The sequence below is a fragment of the Macaca nemestrina genome, chromosome 3, assembly GCF_043159975.1.
Source record: "Macaca nemestrina isolate mMacNem1 chromosome 3, mMacNem.hap1, whole genome shotgun sequence".
NCBI classification, from domain to species: domain Eukaryota; kingdom Metazoa; phylum Chordata; class Mammalia; order Primates; family Cercopithecidae; genus Macaca; species Macaca nemestrina.
This window is the reverse complement of record NC_092127.1, coordinates 5,503,279-5,511,633: the sequence shown is the minus strand read 5'-3', so window position 1 is coordinate 5,511,633 and position 8,355 is coordinate 5,503,279. Positions and strand designations below refer to the sequence as shown.

Sequence of the window (8,355 nt, the reverse complement as noted above, 5' to 3'; positions counted from 1 at the left end):
GTTTCTCCAGGTTGGTCAGGCTGGTCTGGAACTCCCAACCTCAGGTGATCCGCCTGCCTCAGCCTCCCAAAGTGCAGGAATTACAGGTGTGAGCCACCGCGCCTGGCCAAAATCCACATAGAACTTTTTGACTCCCCAAACTTAAACATTAATAGCCTACTGTTGACTAGAAGCCTTACTGAGAACATAACCCATTGATTAACCCATATTTTTTGTTATACATATTATATACTATATTCTTACAATAATATAAGCTAGAGAAAAGAAACTATTAAGAAAATCATGAGAAAGAGAAAACGCATTTACTGTCCATTAAGTGGAAGTCGATCATCTGAAAGGCCTTCATCCTTTTCATCTTCATATTGAGTGGGGCGAGGAGGAGGAGGAAGATGAGGGAATGGTCTTGCTGTCTCGGGGGTGGCAGAGGCAGACGAGAATCCATGTGTAAGGCCCTGTGCAGTTCAAACCCATGTGGTTTAAGGTTAGTGTTTAGTGCCATGGTTTGAGTATGTCCCAACCGACACTCATGTTGAAATTTGACTCCCAAGGTGGTGGTGTTGGGAAGTGGGAAGGTGTTGGGTTAGGGGGTAGATCCCTCATGAATAGATTACGTCCTCTCTTGGGAATAAGTGAGTTTTCACTCTTGCGGGACTGAGTTTCTGAAAGGCAGATTGTTATAAAGTGAGCTCCACCTCTCGTACCTGTCTCTTTTGCACACACCATGAGTTGAACAGCATGAGGCCCTCACTAGGTGTGCTGCTAGCCTCTAGAATTGTGCATGAGCCAAATACATTTCTTTTCTTTTCTTTTTTTTTGAGACAGAGTCTCGCTGTTGTTGCCCAGGCTGGAGTGCAATGGCACAATCTCGGCTCATTGCAACCTCCGCCTCCTGGGTTCCAGCAGTTCTCCTGTGTCAGCCTCCCAAGTAGCTGGGATTACAGGTGCCCACCACCATGCACGGCTAATTTTTGTATTTTTAGTAGAGATGGGGTTTCACCATGTTGGCCAGGATGGTCTTGAACTCCTGACCTCAGGCGATCCACCTGCCTCGGCCTCCCAAAGTGCTGGGATTACAGGCATGAGCCACCATGCCCGGCCAATTTCTTTTCTTTTTAAATCACTCAGTGTCAAGTATTCTATTACAGCAACACAAAGCAAATTAAGACAATAGCTTTCCCACTCTATCCTGGGACTAGGTTAACTTCCTTTTAATTCATTTATTTTTAAGTTCTAATAAAATTTAGTAATAAAAACTTTACCTATTTATCATGCACACAATATGTTTTCAAATATATGGTTTTGAAATATATATACATTGTGGAATGGTTTGATTGAGCTAATTAACATATGTATTACTTCACATATGTATCATTTTTTGTGGTAAGGACACTTAAAATGTACTGTCTTAGCAATTTTTAAGAACACAATACATTATTATTAACTGTAGTCACCATATTGCACAATAAATCTCTTGAACTTACTCCTCTTTGGCTCTCCTTTAAGTTGGTTTATTTAAAAGGTGGCCATATAGTTCTCTGGCCATCTTGAAGGCAGCCATTAGAAAACAGGGTCTCGGCTAGGCACGGTGGTTCACGCCTGTAATCCCAGCACTTTGGGAGGCCAAGGTGGGCGAATCCCTTGAGGTCAGGAGTTTGAGACCAGCCTGGCCAACATGGTGAGACCCTGTCTCTGCTAAAAATACAAAAAAGTAGTGGGGTGTGGTGGCATGCACCTATAATCCCAGCTAGTTGGGAGGCTGAGGTGGGAGAATTCCTTGAACCCAGGAGGCGGAGGTTGCAGTGAGCCGAGATGGCACCACTGCACTCCAGCCTGGGCAAAAGAGCGAGACTCTGTCTCAAAAGAAAACAGGAGAGGAGGGGAGGGGAGGGGAGGGGAGGGGAGGGAAAAGACGAGGTCCCTGACATTGATTCAGATGGTTCGTAAGGACCGGAGATCATCTGCTCTTCTGCTCTTTTGTCCAGCTCCTCTAAAGGAAGGGCCATTCTGCGGCCCAATCCTTCCTGACCTTCTATCTGCTTGGCTAATGCTTCCTACGCGGGCTGCTCACAAGGCCGGAACTCTAAGAACCGGATGTGAGTTGTACCCTCAGGCTGTTTTACAGGCGTCTGCTGTCTGCTAGACCCTGGCACATGCTTTGGCTTGTGTTTGTAATTTAGTGTCCTTTTTGGGAAGCGTGTAGTGGGGGACTAGTGAAAAGAGGAAAGCGATGGGAATCAGAAACATCTGGATTCATGTTCCAGCTCCACCACTTACAGCTGGGTGACCTTAGGAGTGTTCTTTAACCTCTGGGCATTCATTTCCTCAGTTATAAAATTGGGCTAATAATAGTTTATAAGACTCGAGTGAGAATTAAGGGAGATGATGTTTATAAAGTGCTTGGCATGGAGAAGAGTAACTACAATGACAAGCATGTGTGGCAAAACGATGTTAGCTGACATGCCCTCATCACCTGCATGCCCTCTTCCTTCTACTCTTCTTCCTACTCCCACGCTGCCAGTTTGGCTTTTAGGCATGAGACCTTCATGTCCCCCAGGAGAATTGTCTCAGCAGAACTAGAGGACAAGGGCATTCAGTTATTGGGTTTCATGTTTAACAGCCAGGTGTGGCACAGAAAGATAACACAGACCTGATTCTACCCACCCCTGCCCAGCCTGCCTCGGTAAACATGCTCCAAGCAGGAGAGGGAGAGGACCTGGGGACAGGAGCACTGGAGTGAGTCACTGGTGTGGGCCTCAGAGCTCAGTCCACGCTGAATGGACTGAGCTTGACCTGACTGACAAGTTTTCCACGAATGAGTCTCAGGTAACTTGACTGAGAAAATTGCATTTCTGGGATGCTGGAGCTGGTGGATCGAGAAATGCGTGCTCACCATGCAAAGAATGTTATCACCTCCTGCAGAGCAGGGATCACCTATAAAGATCTTAGACGCTGCTTTTTGGGCCATTTGCTGCCAAGAATGGGCAAATTTGGTAATGCAGGAAACCGTGCTGCTTCCCTTCAGGAATAATGCAGGGGACTGGCTGGGAGCTCCTTGCCTTTGATAATGTTTTCAAAACTTTCCCATCATATTATGAGACTGGGTCTACCTTGACAGGTGAAGGAAGAAAATATGAGTTGCCAGGTCCAAGGCGAGATGCTCGTCTCGTCTGATCTGTGTAAGATGGGGGAAAATACCCCATTAGACTTTTGAGAATAGTAGCAATAATAATAATGGCTTTCATTTATTAAGCACTTATAAGTCTACACTTTTCTTTTCTTTCTTTCTTTTTTTTTTTTTTTTTGAGACAGAGTTTCCCCTTGTTGCCCAGGCTGGAATATAGTGGTGCGATCTCGGCTCACTGCAACCTCCGCCTACTGGGTTCAAGAGATTCTCCTGCCTTAGCCTAGCAAGTAGCTGGGATTACAGGTGCCTGCCACCACACCCAGCTAATTTTTTGTATTTTTAGTAGGGACAGGGTTTTACCATGTTGGCCAGGCTAGTTTCAAACTCCTGACCTCAGGCAATCTGCCCGCCTTGGCCTCCCAAAGTGCTGGGATTACGGGCATGAGCCACTGCACCCAGCCACAGTCTACACTTTTTTTTTTTTTTTTTTTCTTGAGACGGAGTTTCACTCTCATTGCCCAGGCTAGAGTGCAATGGTGTGATCTTGACTCACTGCAACCTCTGCCTCTTGGGTTCAAGTGATTCTCCTGCCTCCGCCTCCTGAGTAGCCGAGATTACAGGAGCCCACCACTGTGGCTGGCTTATTTTTGTATTTTTTTAGTAGAGAAGGGGTTTCACCATGTCGGCCAGGCTGGTCTCGAACTCCTGACCTCAGGTAATCCACCTGCCTCGGCCTCCCAATGTGCTGGGATTACAGGCGTGAGCCACTGCACCTGGCCCTGTCTACACTTTTTAATGAGTAAACAAATATCCATTCTTTCTTCCACTAATGACATAAATTTAAGGGAATAAAAATCTATAATTGCCTTATTTTTTTATCCCTGACGGACTAGAATCCTGAAAGTAGGTGGCTGAACTGAACCTTTGAGTGAGTGTACACCCAGGCATATGCAAACGCATGCACATGTGCACACGCATGAGCATGTACATGCCAAGTCAGCCCACTGCCCCTCCTGGCCCTACCAGCCTCTGCCAGCACAGCCCTCTGTGCAGCCCCCATCAGCCCTTTCCTTCCTCACAGGACATGGTTCTTACACTTGAGTTAAAGGAGGTCTACAGCAAACTCATGTTCAAATGGCAGCTTAGTCTCTTTATATACACAATCCTATTTCAAAGCAATCTAAGAAATAGAAAGCATTGCTTTCGCTCTCATCTGTGATATTTGCCTCCTTCTGGAACGTACCTTTGCCCAACAAATTATCTAGCGTAAGTTAGGTCTGATAAGCTGCTAACTTTAGCTAGAGAAAAAGCTCATTTTGAAGACTTCAGGTGTGATTTTTTGAAAAAATTATTCATATTGACTATTTGGAAACTAAAACTACGTCCTTGCTGAAACTTTAGACAAATGCTCCTTGTTGACAAACAAGGATATGCTTGAGCTGAAGGTGATGTGACTGACGTATTTATCAGGGAGGCAGTGGCACTGAAACCACAGAGGACAGCGGCGGCTGCCTCAGGCTTTTCCTTGCAGGTTGTATCTTTGGTTACTTTTGCTGGAATAGTTCTAATACTGACCTTTTAGTTACAACTAGAAAATACACTGCTTTAACCTCCTCTCTGTCAACAGCTGAGCTGGAAAGAGCTGAGCGGCTCGGTGTCCAGATGGTGAATTAAAAGAGCACACCAAGACGAAAGTGACGATCCAGGCTTTCATCACCTCCGGTGGTGGCGTAAGCAGGAGGCAAGTGGCGAGAGTGTCGCCTCCTCCACATTTTCTTTTTCCCCCAGAACAGCACCAGGAGCAGGTCAGATGGATCAACAGGGGTCATCTCACCACTGAGGCAAGCGACCCCGGCAAAAGGCTCTTGCAGATTTGTTGGGGAGGAAGAGGAGGGTGAAGGACTAGGGGTGTTAAAATACTGAATGCTGAGTCAGAGTGATGAAAAATGTCTTCGTGGCCCCCAAGAGCATGGTCTCAGTAGAGACCCCAAGAAAGACCTCAGCTCATGGTCTGCAGATAAGGAAGTCTCTGAGTTGTGTGTCTGAGCTAGAAATGCAGACACGTGCAGCGTCACGGCTGGCCAGGGGGACCCATACTGTGGGTCGAGTCTGCGGTGAGGAGGGCAGCTCTCCCCGCCCAGGCCTACCAGAAAAAGCCTTTGGAATTGCCTCAGGTTGGGCCTGAAAAATCACATATAAGATTTTGGCTTCCTGGCCTTTTGGCCAGATGCCTTACTCCTCAGCTTGCCTCTCTTGGGTTGTAGAACCCAAGGTGTAACCGGATGTGGAAAGAGACTTATGACACCACACGAAGGAATCCAGAATGTCTTACTGAGTATCATTCTGAAACCACCTTTGCAAAAATTATAACTGAGAAAATGACGACAGTGAAAGAGATCTGACCTCACTGACTCCATCTTGCTTCTGACCTCCAGGCTGCCCTTGTTCATTCCCCGGCATAGGCTGAACTGACTTTGAGAGGAGTTTAGTTTATGGTTTGATGATAACACGATAACAGCCCTTTCCCAAAATAAGTCCCCCTCTTGCCTGGGGATTAAACTGTCCTTATAGGACTAACACATTAGCCATGAGATTAGAAATGATGGTTTAGGAGTCATTGTTGAAAACCCTCAGGTCAGTGCTTAAGATATTTTGCAGACCCTGCATTCCAGTGCACCAGCTGGCACCACCCAGATCAATAAACTAGCTCATCAGGTCTTGTGGCCACCTTCCAGGAACTGACTCAACTCAAGAGGACAGCGTGGACCCCCTATGATTTCATTTGTGAGTCAACCAATTAGCACTCCCCAATTTCTGATTCCCTACCCACCAAATTATCCTTCAAAACTCTGATCCCCCAGTTTTCGGGGAGACTGATTTGAGTAATAATAAAACTCTGGTCTCCCCTAGAGCCAGCTCTGGGTGAATTAAACTCTTTCTCAATTGCAATTCCCTAGTCTTGATAAATCAGCTCTGTCTGGGCAGTGGACAAAAAGAACCAGTTGGGTGGTTACAATTCTGTGTCCTAGACACACATTTACTCATCTGTTGATTTTTTCCGCAGATACTTCCTACAATAGAAGCGTTTCCCAAAATAAGTGTTTCCCATATGATCTTGATCTTTTTTACAAATACGATATTTTTCCTTAAAAAACAGGCTGGGAGATCTCTCAAGATGGCCGAATAGGAACAGCGCCAGTCTGCAGCTCCCAGCGAGATCAACGCAGAGGGCGGGTGATTTTTGCATGTCCAACTGAGGTACGCAGCTCATCTCATTGGGGCTGGTTAGACAGTGGGTGCAGCCCACAGAGGGTGAGCCAAAGCAGGATGGGGCGTTGTTTCACCCCAGAAGCGCAAAGGGTTAGGGAACTCTCTGTTCTAGCCAAGGGAAGCTGTGAGGGACTGTGTGGTGAGGGACAGTGCACTCTGCCCCCGATTCTACACTTTCCCATGATCTTTGCAACCTGTGGGCCAGGAGATTCCCTCCGTTACCTACGCCACCAGGGCCCTGCTTTTCAAGCACAAAACTGGGCGGCTGTTTTGACAGACACCGAGCTAGCTGCAGGAGTATTTTTTCTTACCCCAGTGGTGCCTGGAATGCCAGCAAGACAGAGCCATTCCCTTCCTGGAAAGGGGACTGAAGCCAGGGAGCCAAGTGGTCTAGCTCAGCGGATCCCACCTCCACGGAGCCAGGCAAGCTAAGATCCACTGGCTTGAAATTCTTGCTGCCAGCACAGCAGTCTGAAGTTGACCTGGCATATTGGAGCTTGGTGAGGAGAGGGGCGTCCGCCATTACTGAGGCTTGAGTAGGCAGTTTTCCCCTCACAGTGTAAACAAAGCTCAGGAAGTTCAAACTTGGAGGTGCACACTGCAGCTTGGCAAAGCCACTGCAGCCAGACTGCCTCTCTAGATTCCTCCTCTCTGGGCAGGGCATCTCTGAAAAAAAGGCAGCAGCCCCAGTCAGGGGCTTATAGATAAAACCCCCATCTCCCTGGGACAGAGCACCTGGGGAAAGTGGCAGTTGTGGGCACAGCTTCAGGAGACTTAAACATCCATGCCTGACAGCCCTGAAGAGGGCAGCGGCTCTCCCAGCACAGTGTTCGAGCTCTGCTAAGGAACAGACTGCCTTCTCAAGTGGGTCCCTGGTCCCTGTGTCTCCTGACTGGGAGGCATCCCCCAGCAGGGGTCAACAACCACCTCATACAGGAGAGCTCCAGCTGGCATCTGGCAGGTGCCCCTCTGGGACAAAGCTTCCAGAGGAAGGAACAGGCAGCAATCTTTGCTGTTCCACAGCCTCCGCTGGTGATACCCAGGCAGTCTGGAGTGGACCTCCAGCAAACTCCAGCAGACCTGCAGCAGAGGGGCCTGACTATTAGAAGAAAAACTAACAAACAAAAAGGAAAAGCATCAACATCAACAAAAAGGACAACCACTCAGAAATCCCACCTGAAGGTCACCAATATGAAAGACCAAAGGTAGATAAATCCATGAAGAGGGGGAGAAACCAGCACAAAAAAGCTGAAAATTCCAAAAACCAGAATGCCTCTTCTTCTCCAAAGGATCACAACTCCTCACAAGCAAGGAAACAAAACTAGACAGAAAATGAGTTTGACAAATTGACAGAAGTAGGCTTCAGAAGGTGGGTAATAACAAACTCCTCTGAGCTGAAGGAGCATGTTCTAACCCAACACAAGGAAGCTAAGAACCTTGAAAAAAGGTTAGAGGAATTGCTAACTAGAATAACCAGTTTAGAGAAGAACATAAATGACCTGATGGAGCTGAAAAACACAGCACGAGAACTTCGTGAAGCATACACAAGTATCAATAACCTAATCGATCAAGCGGAAGAAAGGATATCAGAGATTGAAGATCAACTTAATGAAATAAAGCATGAAGACAAGATTTAAAAAAAAGAGTGAAAAGGAATGAACAAAGCGTCCAAGAAATATAGGACTATGTGAAAAGACCAAACCTACATTTAATTGGTGTACCTGAAACTGATTGGGAGAATGGAAACAAGTTGGAAAACATTCTTCAGGATATTATCCAGGAGAACTTCCCCAACCTAGCAAAACAGGCCAACATTTGAATTCAGGAAATACAGAGAACACCACAAAGATTCTCCTCGAGTAAAGCAACCCCAAGACATTTAATCGACAGATTCACCATGGATGAAATGAAAGAAAAAATGTTAAGGGCATCCAGAGAGAAAGGTTGGGTTACCCACAAAG

General features: G+C 46.7%; 1 long non-coding RNA gene across 1 annotated transcript; it reads right to left on the bottom strand.

Annotated features, from left to right (window-relative positions):
* Positions 1-312: 312 nt before the first annotated feature.
* LOC139362140 (uncharacterized) lies at positions 313-5,414 on the bottom strand. The gene is made up of 3 exons (XR_011620469.1): positions 4,700-5,414; positions 3,108-3,172; positions 313-452 (listed from the first exon to the last, which is right to left on the bottom strand). It is a non-coding gene; the product is annotated as an uncharacterized lncRNA (long non-coding RNA).
* Between the last annotated feature and the right edge of the window lie 2,941 nt (positions 5,415-8,355).